Source organism: Capsicum annuum, chromosome 12 (genome assembly GCF_002878395.1).
Source record: "Capsicum annuum cultivar UCD-10X-F1 chromosome 12, UCD10Xv1.1, whole genome shotgun sequence".
Taxonomy (NCBI): Eukaryota; Viridiplantae; Streptophyta; class Magnoliopsida; order Solanales; family Solanaceae; genus Capsicum; species Capsicum annuum.
In genome coordinates, this window is record NC_061122.1 from 32,678,890 (window position 1) to 32,697,498 (window position 18,609).

General features: G+C 34.6%; 1 long non-coding RNA gene across 1 annotated transcript; it reads right to left on the bottom strand.

The window, feature by feature from the left end:
* Nucleotides 1-1,296: 1,296 nt before the first annotated feature.
* Nucleotides 1,297-3,429, bottom strand: LOC124889505. The gene is made up of 2 exons (XR_007048550.1): nucleotides 2,811-3,429; nucleotides 1,297-1,743 (listed from the first exon to the last, which is right to left on the bottom strand). It is a non-coding gene; the product is annotated as an uncharacterized LOC124889505 (long non-coding RNA).
* Between the last annotated feature and the right edge of the window lie 15,180 nt (nucleotides 3,430-18,609).

An 18,609-nucleotide genomic window follows, 5' to 3' on the forward strand; every position in this document is an offset into this window, starting at 1 on the left:
TTGTTGCTTCTTCTTCATCTACTGTATTGGCATATCGCCTTAACAAGTCCCTCTATGGTCTTCGACAAGCTTCAAGACAATGGTATGCTAAACTTTCCTCTACCTTACAATCTCGGGGTTTCATCCCTAGCATGAATGACTACTCATTATTCAGAAAATTAGTTGGTACTAGACTTACTATTGTGGTTGTTTATGTGGATGGCATTCTCTTGGCTGGTGATGATGAATCTGAGATCTCTCCCAAACTTTTCCTGGATGCTAACTTTAGAATTAAGGACCTTGGCCTTATTCATTATTTCCTTGGTCTGGAGATTATTCATTCTCCTCAGGGCTTCTTGGTCAGTCAACATAAGTTTGCCTTGAATCTCTTAACAGAATTTCACTGTACTAATGTGAGTCCTGTTGTTTCTCCACTTGACCCTCATGTTAAGCTCTCTTCTAATTCTGGAGATCTGTTACCTGATCCTTCTGTGTACAAAAAACTTGTAGGGAAATTAAATTTCCTCCAACATACTAAACCGGACTTGTCTTTCACAGTACAACACCTTAATCAGTTCATGACTTCTCCAAGAACTACCCATCTCACTGCTGCCCATCATGTTCTGCGATACTTAGCTGGTACATCCCATTTGGGACTCTTCCTCAGTAACTCATCTGATGTTTTTCTCCAAGGCTTTTGTAATTCAAATTGGGCCAGCTGTGCTACTACCAGACGATCTGTTTTTGGTTTTGTGTTATTTCTTGAAGGTTGCCCTATATCTTGAAAATCCAAGAAGTAGCCCACTATTGCTTTGTCTACTATCGAGGCCGAATACAGAGCCTTAAGGCTCTTAGTTGCTGAGATCACCTGGGTGGTCCGTTTATTGGCCGACTTGGGTGTTCATGATCTTATTCCTGTAAATGTACTTTGTTACAGTCATGCAACAGTCCACATTGCCAAGAATCTAATTTTTCACGAGCGTACTAAGCATATAGAAGTGGACTGCCACTTCATCCGACAGGCTTTAACTGATGGTCTCATTTCCCTTCACTTCATCTCCTCTAATGGTCAACTTGCTGATATATTTACCAAGTCTCTTCTTGGTGTTCCTCATAAACACTTCATCTCCAAGCTTGGAATGGCAAAACCTTCCAGCTTGAAGGAGGCTGTTGAACCTCATGAAGATAACCCAAAGATTGATTACTCATTAATAAAACCACCTTAAGTATTTGGGTAACAAGTGTTCTAGTTGTTGGGTCATTATATTTGGGCCTATAGTTGTTTTGTACAAATAATTAGATACTCGACCCAGTTGTAAGGAAATATCTAGCATATAGTACTGGACAGTTTAGAAACGGTTATCATTTTTTCATAATAAGAAACATTTTTTCTCTCTCTACCTTTACTCTTCCTTTACTCTTTCAAGCTTAATGAAGTTTTAAGATTAGATCAGAAATGGAGATTGATTGGCGTTGTATTCGTTGTTAACATTTTTGGGCCTATTTTAATAGACCTTTTTAGCCACTTTGCAGATGTATACCAGCTGTATATCAGTTGTATCTTCATGTATACCAGCCTTCATTTGCAGCGTTTTTCTGTATATACGTTGTATATCAGTGGATAAAACTGATATCTTCATTCCTTGCCTTCGTTTACTACTGTATACCTATGTATAGCAGTTCCGTTTAGATGACTTTGAGGCTTGAACACGAGATTTGGGGCCTCCTTGACCCATCGTAGAAATGTGGGGAAGGACGGTCCCACTGGACTCCCACGAATTCACATGCCACAAGAAAAGATCAAGAATTAATATTCACCCGAAATATAAAATGACGAATCCAAATAAAATATCATGAACCGCTCTTGAGCAACAGAGAAGATAGTAAGAAGACAAAAATTTATCTTTCAAGCCATGTCAAAGTCTAGAATACACATTCAAGTTTTGGAAAAGAAAACAAATTCAATGATGAATAAAGACACTACATTACATGATTTGCATATTGAAATAAGAAATGAACAATAATCCAAACAACTCAAATATGTTACGGGTTACAGACACCGATCTCTAATCAGGGCTCATATGTTGATTTTTTTAACAATCAAAAAAGAGAAAACTTAAGAGGAATTACTAAAATCTTATAGAAAACAAAATAAGACAAAGAAAATTCTAAAGAACACACAAGGAAAATGCACACTATTTAGCCTACAATTATTCACCCTTCTCTTTGACAGATCATAATGGATTTATGGGTTCAAATATCATGTCATGGGACTACAGACATGTTTTCCTCATTTCTTTTGGCATTGAAAGCCGAAGAAACTTAGGATGTAGTTTCTGTTCACAATATCAAGCAAAACAGTGAAAGAAAATGGTAACAAGTAGTATCGAACTGAAAACAGGGGATCAAAATCCCGATAATCAAAGTTTACGCCACATCTTTGTAAGCCGATTAGCTGATACAAGGGCATTTAAATCAAAATAATAAATCAAATCACAAGCAGCGAACACCATGCGAACACAACAGACTAACATTCGACTAACGAAATGAATCGAATCACAACAAACACCATGGTAAGAAAAGACAGTAGGCTAAGACAAACAGGGGTTTTCTGAAGGTAAAACAAAAATCATGTAGCTAAAATAATGGATTAAACAATTAAGACAAGGATATTAACTCAATGTAATATTTATGAACTTTATCACGAAAATTTTTACAGCCTTCAAAGCTTCTACAGCAAACAATCATATCTATGATTACGGAAGAAATTGCTAGACTTAAAAAGAAGGAGAAGAATGAATACAGAATTGGAAAAGAAAAAGTGTGCTTACCTTTTCCGGAGCAGCCAACCGAGACGGCGAATCTACGACGACTTCACCACGTTCTTCGATTCCAAAACAACAAGAAGATTAAAAAAGACTGAGCCAAAATTCTCACAACTCCAGGCTGGGAACTGAGGTCCGAAGCCCTAGCCGAGAGAAAGAATTTTCAGCCTTATTTGGTTTCGAAAAAAAACTCGCTTTGAACAGTGGATTAAATAGGTTTATATAGAAATCCAACAATCTCAAATCTTGAATGATTAACGATGTGGGATTGAAAAATCGGGGGGCAATTTTGGGATTTTAATGAGGAATCTTCTTGAAAGACAAGGGTATGAGCTGGAATCGTACAATTTCGTACAAATTGAAATTTTGAACGTTGGCGGATGAGACATTGTTGGACAATCTGAATTCGCAAGTTGTACGCCGGGTTGACGGGTTTTGGTGTTGGGTCCCCGGGTTTCTAGGTCGGTTGGATTGAAGTCGTTGTTTGTTATTGTCATCGCTCGTGGCTGGTGGTTTTGGCTGTTGTCGGCTGTTGATGTTAAAGTTGTACGTTGTTCACTGGTGTTGTATTATCGGGTAAAAACTGAAAGGAGAGGAAACTTAGGCCAGGGTTGGGGTTATTTGGAGAGCGGGTCGGCTGGAGTATGGGGTTATTGGGCTGGGGTGTTTAAAAGTGGGCCTAGGTTGTAGTTGACCCAATTTTAAAAATGGGAAAGGGGCGGATGGTTTAACATAGGCATTTAGAAATATTGGGTAGATTTTTTTAGGAATAGTCATTTATTACATAGCCCATAGATTGATACTTAGTCAATATTATTTAAATTCTAGCTAAAATTATAAATCAATTGTCCAATTGCATTATAATTATGGTTGATTTGATTTCAATCTTGGTCAAATTCAATAAATTAACTAAATTAAATTGAGATTCGATATGAATTAACATCCAATTTAATTCTGAGTTTCTTGGTTGAATAAAATCAAACAAATATTTTTTTCAAATAAATCACTTTTGAGAACAAATTATTTTTACATCAAGACTTTAACCATTTGAATTAATTTTAGAGAGAACTCTTGATTAAAATCAAATTATCAATAAAATAATTATTTAAGTGACAAAATTATACAATCTCGTATATACAAATACGAGAATATATAAGTGCTACGTAAACTGATAAAACTACCTAGAAAATAATTTGAATTTTTTTTTTTATTCGGATAAAATGTTGTAATTTTATTTAAAATCGATGAAACTCAAAATTAAACTTAGTCGTGAAGGGCAAAAATTAGGTGTTAACACCCATAATCTTCCTCACTTATTTATAGAGTGGAATCACATCACCGAAGCAGTGCAATTCATTGGTGATTAAGGTGAATCTGGTATGCATCTCTTGGATGGTTTCACTCTTTTTCATAGAGAAGGCTTCATATTGCATGGTTAGTATGTCCACCTTCGATTCCTTTACTAGACTTGTTTCCTCATGCGCAATTCTTAGACAGTCCCAGATCTCGACACTTTCACAAGCAGAGATATGATTGTATTCATCTCACTACTAATAAAACCGATCAAAATTTGTGGTCGAAAAAGTAGCGGTAGTTTTTTAAAAACCGACCACAAGTGGTTGTTTTTTTTTAAAATATATATTTATTTTTAAAATTCATTATTATTTTATTTAAATTGAAAAAATAATTTTAGGGAAAAAAAGTCGACCACAAGTGGTCGATTTTTTATAAAATTAATTTATTAATTTTAATAAAAACCGACCACGTGTGGTCGGTTTTTTATTAAATTAATTTTATAATAAACCGACCACTTTTTCTGGAAATTTAAAAAAAAAATGAAAACCCAAATACAGCATGCAACAAAAGTAATATACAGCAGTAACCAAAATGAAAATACAACAACAAAAAATCAAATGGAAATTTTGAAAAGTGTACAACATATATAAAATGTCCAAGAAAGGTGAGTACGAAAAAACTACAACAATAGTTTCAAACAACAAAATGTCTAAATTTAAAGTACAAGACATACAAAAATAAAAAAAACTAACAGTCATCATCATCGACTTCGTCCTCGTCTTCCATATCACCATCCATGCTGAAATCATCCAGGGGGCCTAGACCTTTGCAGCCCGAACTGCATCACCGGGACACGGAGGAATAACCCCCGCAGTCTGAATGAAAGAACTGAACTGCTGCTGCAGCATCCTGATTTGTGATGATGTTGTCTCCTTTGTCTTCTTTTGCCTCGTACTCTATTCAGCATACCTCTCTCTTTGTTCAGCAAGCTCTTCAGTGAGTTGAGAAATCGTATTTTGTAGTCTTACAATGGTTTCAGTATCAAGCAAAGAGATAGAGTATGCAGGGCCGGACGAACACCTAATATTATCGCCAAAAAATTCTGTGTGGCATTCGTAGAAATGGCCTCTATTTGCAGGACCCAAAGCTTTTGTCCATAACTCATTCTGTACATGCTGGGGTATTGGGTTACCCTGACTTTCAGGAGGCTGATTACTACGATACTCACTAACAAGACACCTAAATACGTCATATATTCAAAGTAAAGTTAATACTAACAGTCAAAAAAAATACTAAAGTAGTTATTATTGAATAATATCAACTTTGAGGAAAAGATTCATAAATACAAAATTTATTTCTTACGTGGACAGCTTTTACACGAGGTTCAACCCAGACATCTTCATCAATTGGGTTCTTTTTCTTTTTTCAGATGAGTCTCCTCGAAAATCTCATCAGTTGGTAGTTCCCTGCCCTTTTCTTTTTCCTGCATATGAAAAAATTATCAATGTTCAAATAATAAAAAAATCTAAATAAAAACAAAGAATTAAAATTGTAAAAGTTACATACCAATTTTTCCTTCACAGCAAGAGTACTTCTGGCACCCGCAGTATGTAGGGAGCCACCCTTGGATGATGCCCGAGCTTTCTTTCCTTTTTTCCTCAATAATTGGTATTCGATGCTAGTCCAATGGTGCTAATACAGTGGCCACATGGGTTCAGGAATGCACTTAGTTTTTACCGATTTCTTTTGGGCATAATCCAAGAGATCGTTAAATCTGGCTCTATATCTTATGAAAAAATTCTTCTTTAAAAGAAATTCATTTGCATCATCGCACCAGTAAAATTTCTACAACCAAAATATAATATTCAATTTTGTGTTCTAACAAATTGTTAATAAGTAGTCGATAAGTTAAATCTTTACCTTAAATTCTTCAAACGTTCTCTCCCTGTCAAGTTCTGGAACTCTTTGCCAGCTGGTCCAGTAGCTGTTGAAATACCGACTAATGTATATTCACGCCTTTTTTCCAGCTCCAGCATCCGGCCTAAACCTACAACACAAGATCAAATAGTAATTTCATCGAACACAATAAAATAGTAATGAAAAAATGAGTAACGTTATTATATTTAGAAATTTTACCCTCTCGCAACTGGAACAATATAAATTCTCCCAGAATCATCTATGTCTCTTGGCTACCTAGTAAGTGATGGTGGATACACTAGCGTGGGCAGATCTGAAGCACCAGATGGAGTGCCTCCAATCTGAAGATTCAACAACCCAATAGATCCACCAGAATCACTGTGCAAAGCTGCGTGACTACTGCAGGAGGTTATCGATGATGGTAGATGTCTGGAGGGGCCAGCGGTCGTCTGATAGTACTATGATGGCAGTGGCACGGTCATAGGAGCAGAATGGGTCGGTGTAGACCCATGTAGTGGCCCCACATATATAGGAGTATGTATCGAATCCTAGGATGACCTAGAATATGAGAGTCGTGCTGGCCCGTCAGCACACCGACCCTCAGATATGTGAATACCTATCGGTCGTATATAAGTAGGAGGTTTTTTTTTTTTTGGTTTCGTAATATCAACCTTTCCCTTACCTCTGTCATCTCTGCCTGACATCTAAATTATGTGAAGTAAATAAGTAGTTAGTTCCTACAACATGAATATATATTTATAAGAAAACATTCCAAGTAAGTAATTTCAAGTTACTAATTCACATTTTAAATCTCTCCAACAACACGAGATATAGACAAAAATATTTTTATTACTATATAAATCATGAAAAAGTGGAAACAACAAACTTAAAAAGTATATTACATATCAATCTTAAACAAGAAACATAAAGGTAAATATATAGTACAAAGCATAAAGACATCAATACATAATAAATACAACCTACACAACTAATCCTCCTCTTCTGAAGACTCTCCACTAAACCATTCACCCTCTTCGGAGGTGTCCTCATCTCCTACCCACTCAGCTTCTTCTTCGGCAATATTAACCTCTTCAAATATATTTTCTGGGTGATTCAAACCATCCACTAGCTGGTGATTAATCTGCATTTCATTTTGATACGCAGTCTCCAGCATATTATCAACTTCCACCCGGCCTATAGGCTTTGTTTTTGTTACAGCTCACCAATCAGACTTGTCATTGCGCAATGGATAAGGAGCATAATACACTTGTTTAACATTTTATGCTAGAACAAATGGATCGTAAATAGGATACGACCTATTGTGCTTCACTTCAATGATGTTATGCTCCGTATGTACTCTTGTGCCTGCCGTGCTTGGATCAAACCACTTACATCGAAAGAGGATAATTTTTTTATTGGGAAACCAGCATACTCCAGTTCTAAGATCTCGTGTATGTTGCCAAAGTAATCAACATCATCATCAACCTTAACCCAAACACCACTATTGTTTGTTTTCCTTGACTTAGAGTGTTGTTCGGTGGAAAAATTAAACCTATTTACTTTGTATTGGGATATTGCATTAGCTTAGACTAGACCTAAAGAAATATCTCTCAAGAGATTATCGTATGCGGCTGCATTTGGTGAATGGTGTACCTAAAAATATCATAACATATATATTTTTTAGTTGAGGAATGTGTAAATGTTTAAACTTTGTAAAAACATTAATGCACTGACAAACCTAATTTTTGAACCATGATGCAAAGGACGCATACACTTGATTTTCATGGAATTGAGTCTTAAATGAACTGAACATCCAACATGGGATACACAATTATTTTCTTTAAGGGAATGAGTAAACAAATAAGATGTGTTAAAATTTTAATCTTCTTACTTCAGAAAGGGCTCAATTTTGGAGCAATTCAGGAAGATATACAAAGTTGCTGATTTGCGCTCTGTGGGAGTGAGCTGGCGAGGTATGATTTTTTTAGCCTTACAATCAGATTGATTGAAAATTGATATCGATTACAAATGAGGCTCATTCACATCGTCCTGATGACGATTCGGTTGATTTTTTGAACAAGCAACTTCATCATGAAAGTAGTATGAACAAAATTGAGAAGTTTCTCTTGCAAGATATGCCTCAACTATAGATCCTTCCACCCTATGTTTGTTTTTGGGACCCCTTTTTAATTTTTCAATTGCCCTGTACAATATTAAGGTTAGATGTTTACTATCTTTAAAAAAGATATGTATGTATTTAAATATGTTGCAAATGCTTACCGTTCAAATGGATACATCCACCTAGTTAAAATTGGACCGCCTAGCGGAGCTTCGTGCACAAGGTGAATGGGAAGATGTTTCATCACATCAAAGAACGCTGGCGGAAAAATATTCTCCAGCTTGTTGGTGATAACAACAATATTACTTTCCATTCGCGCCAGATTTTCTTCTGTAATGTGGTGACACATGTGTCTTTGAAGAACAAACTGATCTCTACTATTGGTTTCCATATGTTTTCAGGTAAACCAATAAAAGCAATTGGAAGTAATTGCTCCATGAAAACACGACAATCATGGCTTTTCATTCCATGTAAGATTTCTTGAGTCATATCAACCCTCTTTTCCAAATTTGAGGCATATCCATCGGGCATCTACAAACTTTGAACCCACTCACACCTTGAATGTAAAACTAACCTTGGGCTTAAGAACAATTCTGTTGGGCCCCTGCTGTAAGTTTAATTCTCTGTGGTTGCAATATTCTGGTAAGTTAAGTCTGGCCTTAGAATTATCCTTTGTTTTGCCGGTGACATCCATAACTGTGTTGAACAAGTTGTCAAAATAGTTCTTCTCAGTATGCATGGCATCAACATTATTTCTAAGTAAATTATCTGGCCAATACTCTAACTCCCAAAATATACTTTGCTTAGTCCAGTTATGCAAAACGCCATATCCATCAAGCCTGTACAATCGTTCCTTGATAGCTTTAGGCAAATCCTGAACTATTTCCCAGACGTCATTACCATACAGCCTTGGAGGTAGACCATCATGTTTCCTTTTATTCCTTCTGAAGGCATTCTTGAGTCTCCTAAATTCATGATCAGGTGGCAAGAAACAACGATGATAATCAAACCATGAATTTTTTCTGACATGTATCAATGTGAAAGATTTTGTTTTTTCCATGCAGTATGGACAAGCCAGTTTTCCATCTGTCATCCAACCAGACAACATTCCATAAGCAAGAAAATCATTAACAGTCCACATTAAATATGCACGCAGATTGAAATTTTATTTAAGAGAGATGTCCCAAGTTTCAACCCCCTCATGCCATAAAATTTGAAGTTCATCGATCAAAGGTTAAAGTAGACATCTATTCCGCTTTTTGGATTACGCGGGCCAGGAATAACACAATTCAGAAATATATAGGGACTAGTCATCAACATTTCAGGAGAAAGATTATAAGGAGTGATAAATACGGGCCTACATGAATATGGCACACCACCAACTGAAAAGGGAGAGAACTCATCCGCACATAATCCCAATCGAATGTTTTGTGGCTCAGCTGCAAAATCTAGATAAGTTGCATTAGAATGCTTCCAAGCCTCTCCATCAGATGGATGACAGATAACACCAGTAGGCCTTCTATTTTCACTATGCCATCTCATATGCTGAGCTATATGAAGCATACAACCTCTTCAAACTTGGTATAAGAGGTAAATAATGCATCACCTTAATTTCAATTTTATTTCCAGTAGAACCACGCTTATATCGAGAGTGCTGACAAAACTTACAGAACTCTAGGTTAGCATCTTCCTTAAAGTATAACATGCAGCCATTTTCACAACAATCAATTCTAACCGAGGAGAGACCTAACTTTGACACCAATCTTTTTGCCTTATAGAAAAAATCAGGAACTTCCAAGCCGGGGTCAACTAACTCTTTAATAAAGTCTATAATTGAGTCCATTCCTCCTTCTGCAATATTTCAGTCAGATTTAATACTTCATAATCTAACAGTAACAGATAAATGAGAGTGCGACCACCCGTAAAAAAATGGATGACTAGCAACATTCAATTCTTCGTAGAAATTGTCCGCTTCGCTATTAGGAACATCTTCAACATTTTCCCTAAAGTCAACCCCGTGTTGCATCCCAAAAGCATCGTGCACCATTTCTATCATCCTAGTATCTTGATATTCATTATGCCCTGCAGACCTACTACTTTAACCAACAACAAAGTTATTTTGCGCAACATCACTATGAATACCACACATTCTTAAAAAGTCCTCGTAAAACCCCTTTTTATAAAGATGTTCCTTTACATCTTGTTCACTTACAAGATTTATACTATCACATCTAACACAAGGACAACGAATTACCCGAAAACGTGTCCAACTATCAAGTATCTTAGAATGTTTAACAAATCTTTTGACACCCTCAACAAATTTCTCTAATACCAATTCTATTATCATTGTTCCGGTGATATATCCAGTTATAATCAGGTTCCATCTACGCAATCAATCAGATTAAACTAATTAGATCAAGTCACAAAAACTTAACCATTTTCAAGCGACTAAGTCACCTAACAAACCACATTTAAAACAACAAAATCCCATTCAAAGTCCCTAGACTTAACCATTTTCAAGTGACTAAGTCACCTAACAAACCACATTCAAAACAACAAAATCTCATTCAAAGTCTCTAGACTTAACTATTTTCAAGCGACTAAGTCACCTAACCAAACACATTCAAAACAACAAAATCTCATTCAAAGTCCCTAGACTTAACCATTTTCAAGCGACTAAGTCACCTAACAAACCACATTCAAAATAATAAAATCCCATTCAAAGTCCTTAGACTTAACTATTTTCAAGCGACTAAGTCACCTAACCAACCACATTCAAAACAACAAAACTCCATTCAAAGTCCCTAGACTTAACCATTTTCAAGCGACTAAGTCACCTAACAAACCACATTCAAAACAACAAAATCCCATTCAAAGTTTCTAGACTTAACCATTTTTAAGCGACTAAGTCACCTAACCAACCACATTCAAAACAACAAAATCCCATTCAAAGTCCTTAGACTTAACCATTTTCAAGCGACTAAGTCACCTAACAAACCACATTCAAAACAACAAAATCTCATTCAAAGTCCCTATACTTAACCATTTTCAAGCGACTAAGTCACTTACCAAATCACATTCAAAACAAAAAAATCCCATTCAAAGTCCCTATACTTAACCATTTTCAAACAACTAAGTATCAAAACAAACCACATTCAAAACACAAAAATACCCTTTAAAGTCCCTAGACTTAACCATTTTCAAGCAACTAAGTAACCTAACAAACCACTTTCAAAATAAAAAAATCTCATTTAAAGTCCCTAGACTTAACCATTTTCAAGCGACTAAGTCACCTACCAAACCACATTCAAAACACAAAATCCCCTTTAAAGTCTCTCCACTTAACTATTTTCAAGTGACTAAGTACCAAAATAAAACCACATTCAAGAAACAATCAACAACAATGCTAGTGAATTGCACAAGGCTACACACGGCTTCACTAGAGTTCAATATGAACAATAACAAGAAGATAACAACAATGCTAGTGAATCGAACAAGGACGCACACGGCTTCACTAGACTTCAATATTAAAAATAACAAGACTTCATTATAACAAATTAGAGAGAAGTCAACTTACCTTTTCTTGGCCTAAATTAAAGTCAAAGAGACAAGCGATCACCGGAAAAATAGCAAAGCAATTCTTTTCCTAAATTCAGATACTGTCAAACGGTAACATCAAATTCCAAGAAACACACTAGGTAAGTAGAATTAAAAAATCTTGCTCATTACGCAGAATAACAAATATCTTGCCATCCTTATTTTCTTGTATTTTTAGTGTGAACATAGAGATTTTTGGAAGGGTAAACAAATATCTTGCCATCCTTAAGTATCAATCAAATGTGCTAATTAATTCCTAATACAATCATACTAGCCCCCTACCCGGACCCCAATGATAATCTTAACTGAACTTACTTAGCTTAAGTAATTGTGGAGTTGATCAATACAACTCTTAAACTTTATAGTATAATATAATTTTTGCCCCATGGGTACAACCTTATCACATTGTTTATTCTGAAAACCATCGGATGAACACTAATAAGATGAAAACCAACCATAGTTCCTCTAACACCGTAACACCACCATTATACAAAATTATAATCTAACCTAATTCGAAATCCGACTTTGGGGTTTGAAAATCTATAAAAAAAGATAATACAATGTGGAAGTACGAAGGAGTGTCATAGGAGGATGAACTACTATATCAGAAAAATAGTTTGATATCACAAGAACTCAACACTACATAAATTACTAAAATCCCAAGATTCTAAAAGGGTTTAAATCCTTCAAAATATTGTTATCAACACTATAATCCAACAAAAAAAGACTCATACAGTTTGAACTAAAAGAAAAACATAGCTAAAGCAAGTTTTTGGAATTTACCAGAGCTAGGGGCGGCGGAAAACAGCGGTAGTTTCGCGATTTGGAGATTTTTTGGTTTTGTTTCGTGATTTCGAACTGGGGGTGGGGGTTTTCTGATTTGGGAATTTAAGATATTAAAGTGGGTCGGGTCGGGTTGGGCTTTTAATTATTCAAAATATTTTTTTAAATATTTTATTTAGTTAAAATATAACTTTTTTTTATAATTTAGTTAATAAAATTTAATAAAAAAATTAAATAGAAATAAAATAATAAATTATTTTTTGATGTTTTTTTATAAGTCATTTAAGTATAAAAAATTAATAATATTTAATGAAAATTATAAAATAGGCATGAAATGATAAATTCTTTTTTGATGTTTTCGATTAACTTGAAGTCTTATATGGGATCACTTTAAAAAAAATTCACAAGTATTTATTAAGATAATTTTATTATGTCACTTATAATTAGTATAATAAAAAAATATTATAAATTACAATAATTAAAAACATAAATTATTTAAAAAATATAATTGATTATCAATGGCACAAAAGTTTGAATAACTTAAAATATTGTTATACAAATTTCATCAATCTAAATATAATAATATATGTCTAACTTAGAATTTATCAACCAAATGAACAAAGGTTTTAATTCAATGATAGAATTATACATGACGTAGAATGTTTAAGGATCAATATGGGTCGTGCGTAACACGATATATATATACATATACATACCTCGCTTGTAAAACAACGTGTTAACGAAAATAAATTATTGATTATTTCTGTTACGTTAAGTTGCGTATGTCTACATTATATTGACACAAAATAGTATATCTATTTCATCACTACACGAGATATACGTATATATAAATATATTCAATTGGCTATCAACATTCAAAGACATACTATATACATCACATACCCGATTTTGCTACCACATAATAATATACAACGTATTTCACAGAAACTTAATTGAATTATCGGTTGGTTTATCTCATGTCATTAATATACCTTCACTATATAATATGTATATACTATATATATATATATATATATACCTATACATACACACACATATATATACACATTATCGACAATATCAATACGTACTATATACATCACATACGTACACGAGCATCTTATCCAATAATATAATGCGACGGATTTCATATACGTACTATATACATCACATACCCAATTTTACCACCCCATTGTATTTCACATATACTCAAATAAATTATCGATTGATTTATCTTATGTCATTAATATACCGTCGCTATATAATATCTATATATATATCTATATATATATATATATATATATATATACATGTACATACACACACATATACACACTATCAACTATATCAATTTCAAAATACGTACAATATACATCACATACGTATACAAGTATATTATCCAATAATATAATGTGATGTGTTTCTTATACATACTTAGATTTGTGATCAATTAATTATATTTGATTAGCTTAATATTTTAGGTTTTGATTATATATATAATTAGGTGTTACTAAAAATTATTTATTTTTTTGATTTTTTTACTTCCAAAACCTACCACTAGTGGTCGATTTTATTAACTTATTTTTCATATTAATTAAAAAAAACTTGTGGTCGATTTTTATAAGTATTTTTTAATTATTTTTTTTATAAAAATCGACCACTAGTAGTCGGTTTTATTATAAAAAAATTTAAAAAGAATTTTTAAAAACCGACCACAAGTGGTCGATTTTTATAAATATTTTTTAATTATATTTTTTTAAAAAAACGACCACTTGTGATTGGTTTTTTTAATTTGTATTTTATTAAATACATAATAATTATATTTAAATTATTGTATTAATCAATTTGTTTTTTTAAAATAGAAAAGCTACCACTTGTGGTAGCTTTTAAAAAAAATAAAAAACCGACCACCAGCGGTCGATTTTTTTCGACCACATCTTGTGGTCGGTTTTACTGATTTTTTAGTAGTGTCTGAATCTATCCCTCAGACCAATAACTTCTTAGCCTTGAAATTCTTTTCAATCTTCTTATGATCTTCTTCATTATACTCTCTCCTAGTTTTAGAACCAGTCTGGTTATCTCTCCTTCCTTAACTTCCTTCACTAGAATGTGAGGTCCATCTAGAATCACATTGTAAAGCTCACTATCTTCAACCATAATAAAGTCGTATATTCTTGTTTTACACCAACCCTAGTATTGACCATTAAATTGAGGTGGTCTTGAGGATGATTGTCCCTCATCCAGATTTGATGGTCCAGCCATGATCAAGAATCCACTCTAGGTGTTACCCATTTAGAGTGAGTTTTACTCTGATACCAATTATTGAAATATAGGGATCCACCACCGCTAAGGAATCAGGTCCCTAAGAGGTAATATATGATAATCAAATAGAAATACAAGAGGAAAACTAAAAGTAAAGAATGTAATTGATTTTTATGTGAAAACCTCCTTTCTCAAGAAAGGAAAACCACGATCTATGCTGACAGACTCTCTCAAACTCCATAATAATTAGAATGACTCATGATTACAAACTCAATATGAACTTAACTGTAAGTTTCAATAGATTGCAATAACTCTATCACAATCCTCACTCGACAACTCTGTCACAAGCTCTCTCCAAGTAGACTAACTCTAGTCAATACTATTTAGGTAACTACACCTAAGAAAACTCAAGGCAAAAAGAAGAAAATTTTACTCTCGATCATTCGAGTAAATCAGTTGCAGGAATAGACTCACAAACACCAATACTATGAGCATTCTGAGTATTAGATCTAAAGCCGTTGAGGGTTTTTGCAGCTGTCACACCCCTTTTTTTAACTCTTAAAATAGATTACTTTTAAGTTCGAAAGGGTTTTTATTATCAAAGTGACAAAAGGTAAAAATTTATTTTGAAAAAAAATTATTTACATTTTTATTCAAAGTCGCCACTTGAGTGCCAAGTCACCTTTGAAAAATTCTTTTCAAAATGATTTGACTCTTTAAACTGGTTTGCAAATAGAGATTCTGGCTAAGGAATTCTGCTGACCGAGGGGAAGGTGTTAGGCACCCCTCGATTTCGTGGTTCAACCACCGTCGCTTGGTGGAGCGTATCGGCTAATTTGACACTATAGATGTACAAACCACATAAAATACCCAAAAAATTAAACAAACAAACACAAACCAAAACAATCCAAAATTTAATGTCCAGTCCACTTACACAGTCCCGAAAAATGAAAAATGAAAAATGCGAAAATGTAAACCTACTCTATTTTAAACTAATCCTAAACTACTCCTGAACTAAAACTCCACCAGATGTTTCGGGCCTTAACCGTGCACCGTCGTTAAGTACATAATACTTCGGGGCATTCCCTGGTGAATAAATACAATTCCTTCGGGGCATTCCCCAGCAAATGAATATAATTTCAATTTTATGAGATAAACTATAAAAGCATTCAACACATTCAATATTCCACGCATTCGATCCAACATCATTCCTAAATTTTCCTACCCAAACCTAAACTTTTACCTATTCCTTTGATGGCCGAATCATAATACTACCACATTCGACCTTTGTATTTGTTTCAAAATAACCAATGACAGTAAACCAAGACTAAACAATATTCATTTTATCCATTTCTATCATCCACCCCCTCCCCCCGCATTCCTTTTTAACACCAAATTTCAACAAATTCAAAATTACTATTTCAACAATCCACAACCATCTATTCAATGAAGCTGAGCAACACAAATCAATATCACCCAGTATTCAACCAAATCTCACACAAATCAAACACATATGACAAAATAAAATGAGAAAAGATAGAATTGGACCTTTCGATGACTGATTTCCGTTGATAATAATATTTAAGAAAACCCAGATTTGGAATCCCAAATAGAAAACCTCAACGACGAATCCCAACTCAGTAAAACCTTCACTATTTCTCGCCAAAACCAAACCAAAATTGAGAAATAACAGAGACCCATATCCGAAATCGTACTCCCTATAATTGTTTCTCTCGTTTTACAATGGATTTCATCCAAATCAGATGGAGGTGTGTTGGGTTTTGGGATTTTGGTGGAGGTGGAGCTGATTTTCGTCTCCCCAAAGCTCCGGTGAGCTCAAACGGGTCAAAAATTAGAGAACAGATCTGAACTCAGTCGATAATGATGTTTTTTTGGTGAGAACTAGCCGGAATAGTCAGCCTCCGCCTAATTTCTCTCCCGATCTCCCTCTTTTTTTCTCTCTGCTTTTTCGCTCTCTCTCGTGTCTCTTTCTTTCTCGAACCTCTCTCTATCAATCTACTCACTCTCTCAGTCTACTCTCTTTTCTATGTGTGTGAGTGAGATGCTGTGAGGTGAGTGGTCTGTGTGGTAGTGATGATGAATTTTGTTGGTCTGCGTGAAGATGATGAAGAAGAAGCAAAAAGGAACAATCAGAAAAAAAAATGGCCTCCCTTTTCCCTGTTTGTTGTGATCCTTCCTAGTCCCCCATTTTACTGTGTACGCGTGGGTGTATATACTCCCCCTTTCTTTTTGGAAAATAAATGGGGGTGGGGGGTCATGTGGGTAGGGTAGTGGGGTAGGGTGAGGTTTCTTAATTTAGAGGTTGTTGGGTTGTTTAAAAGAAGATAAAATTTGTTAGAATTTGTTAAATGGGATAAAGGTAAGAATAAATAAATAAAAAAATTAATGAGGTGGTTATTTATGTTGTTGTTTATTTTCTTGGAAAAATTACCACGCGGATAGGATACATGATAAAATGGGGTAAATGGTAAAAATGCTTTCGGAGAGGGATAAAATTACATGTCTATATCATGCCCCTCTTTGCATGTAAACACAAAGTGTTTTCATACAAAAAAATAACGAGACAAAATTTTGATTCGACCATTATTCTAAGGAAGAAACAAAAAGAAGAAGGACAACCGAGTTGGAGAGTCGAGTGAGGACCCGTCGGGGTTCCGGTCCGCTAAAAATTACAAGTTAAAAAGATAACTAAAATTACAAAATCCTATCTATATAGCTTCTCTAGACTCTTGACTTGACTTTCATCACCCTATTCTTCAGGCGGGCTCCTAACTTACAATTTCTTCACCCTGTTCTTCAGGCGGGTTCCTGACTTGCTATTTTTCAATCTGTTGACTTTTAATTTTTTCACTTGGTTGCTTGACTTTCAACTTCTTCACCTTGTTGCTTGACTTTTCATTTATTCGCCCTGTTCTTCAGGCGGGCTCCGGAAATCACATCAAAACTAAAAAGAAAATTATCCCCAACAAAGATTATTGTAAATAGATTTCATTTGCCAGAAAAGTGAAGTTCCAAACACAAGAATTAAATTTTGCCCCAGTTTATCATCAAAGAACTTTTGTGAAAGTCACATCATTATAGGAATCAAAGGGAATAACTCGACAAAAAGGTTACGTCTTATAGGAATCAAAGGGAATAACTCGACTAAAAGGTACGTCTCATAGTAATCAAAGGGAAATGACTCGACTAAAAGGTACGTCTTCTAGGGGTCAACGGGAATGACTCAACTAAAAGGTACGTCTTCTAACGGTCAAGTGGAATGACTCGACTAAAAGGTACATCTTATAGGAATCAAGGGGAATGACTCGACTAAAAGATATGTCTTATAGGAATCAAAGGGAATGACTCGACTAAAAGGTATGTCATACAAGAATCAAGGGGGATGATTCGACTAAAAGGTACGTCTTATAGGAATCAAGGGAAGTGACTCGACTAAAAGGTACATCTTATAAGAATCAAGGAAGATGACTCGACTAAAAAGGTACGTCTTATAGGAATCAAGGGGGATGACTCGACTAAAAAGTACGTCTTATAGGAATCAAAGGGAATGACTCGACTAAAGGTACGTCTTATAGAAATTAAGGGAGATGACTCGTCTAAAGGTACGTCTTATAAGAATCAAGGGAGATGACTCGACTAAAAGGTACGTCTTATAGGAATCAAGGGGAGTGACTCAACTAAAAGGTACGTTTTCTTAGGGTCAAGGGGAATGACTCGACTAAAAGGTACATCTTATAGGAATCAAGGGGAGTGACTCAACTAAAAGGTACGTTTTCTTGGGGTCAAGGGAAATGACTCGACTAAAAGGTA